Source organism: Condylura cristata, unplaced genomic scaffold (genome assembly GCF_000260355.1).
Source record: "Condylura cristata isolate star-nosed mole 26May11 unplaced genomic scaffold, ConCri1.0 scaffold00001, whole genome shotgun sequence".
In the NCBI taxonomy this organism is placed as follows: Eukaryota; Metazoa; Chordata; class Mammalia; order Eulipotyphla; family Talpidae; genus Condylura; species Condylura cristata.
Window position 1 is genome coordinate 60,726,060 of NW_004567102.1, and position 1,399 is coordinate 60,727,458.

Consider the following 1,399-nt stretch of genomic DNA (forward strand, 5'->3'; position numbering starts at 1 on the left):
TTTTTCTTTGCACAAAAGTTTTCAGCATTGTATGTTGCTTCCTTAGCTGATAAAACAATCTGTTAATAAACTCAAAGGCTAGGATTCCGCGTCCAGATAAGGAAACTATGTGCATAGAAGACATTCCTACCTTCTCCAAACAGCCAGGGTTAGATAAAAGGGCAGCCTTATGATACTTTGAGCCTAAACCCTCTGAATCAGGCACAAACGGGTTGGAGGAAACCAAGGTAGCACCTGGGAGCTGAAAGGAAAATGAAATTCCTGCAATCCTACTAAGCAAATCTCTTAACAGATCCTGAACAGTCACCTGGGCAGGCGAAATGAAAATGGTGGGGGGCCCGGGGTGAGGAGGGGGTGAACTCGAAGACAAGTGGGGCAGGACTCTGGTTTTGTGATGGTCACTAATGACTAGTTGTCTGTTAATGCTCAGGCCAGAAAAAGCCCTCCAGCCCTGCCCGGAGCGTCTACTGGGAAGAGACACCCCAGCGCTGGGCGCTAGAGCTCCGCGGCGCGAACGCAGGACCTCCGGGCCTGGGGGCGGGTCCTAGAGGCCGCTCTCTCCGCCCCCTGAGTCGCCGCCACCTCCCGGCTGCTCCGGTGCTCAGACGCGCCTGCATCCCAGTGGACTGTAGAGGCGGCAGCGAGCTGGAGTCCGCGTCGTTGCTCACGGCCACTGACTAGCGGAGAGAGACCCAGCGCGAGGGAACCTGCTGGCGCTGCTGGTAAGTACCGGGTGGGGGGCGGGAGTGGATGTCGCTAGGGTGAGGATCGCAGGGAATGGGCAGACTGAGAGAAGCAAACGAGGACGATGAGACAAGTGCAACTTTTCTATTTTCTACCCTGTCTGCACGACCGTGGGGCCGGCGGTGGGGGGTGGTGGTGACCCTTTGCTAAGGCGACTACAGCCTTCTCAGGTAATCTAGGGTGCTTTTAAGGTGATGTGGGCGCTCGGCCGCAACACAGGCCAGGAGGTCTGGTCACCTGTTTTTCATCCACTTTGCTCAACCCTGAAGATAGTGTTGCTGATCTATCTTAAGTTGCCGAACCTTCATCTCACACTCAGGCAGTGCCACGTCGTTTTCCTTCGGCTGAGCTTTCTCAGCCCCAGGCAGCCGCTGGAGGCCAGGGGTCAGCAGAGACCTCAGTTCTAACCGGTTCTACCAGCATGGAGCTGTGTGGCTTTGGCGAACTCACCTCACTTCACAGGTCCCCGTGTATTCTCTGATAAAATAGAGATGATTCGACTGGATAACCTCTAAAGTCTTTCGCAGCGGTTGGACTTTACCTGCTCCTAGGACACTGGCCGGTAGGTAGCCAGGGATGGACAGGTTGAAGGGAGTCCTGGGGGATTAGGGATGGAGGTCTAGAATTCTGATAGCTGCAGCTAAGCTACGCCTTT

The 1,399-nt window shown here is 55.0% G+C and overlaps 1 protein-coding gene across 3 annotated transcripts in view; it reads left to right on the top strand.

Moving 5' to 3' along the window:
• Positions 1 to 640: 640 nt before the first annotated feature.
• Positions 641 to 1,399, top strand: part of PKIB (protein kinase (cAMP-dependent, catalytic) inhibitor beta) — an 89,993-nt gene continuing 89,234 nt past the window's right edge. For all 3 annotated transcript variants that reach the window (XM_012720715.1, XM_012720717.1, XM_004673823.2), the window contains exon 1: positions 641 to 722. The gene's annotated coding sequence lies outside the window, so the exon portion shown is untranslated. The remainder of the gene's footprint in view (positions 723 to 1,399) is intronic.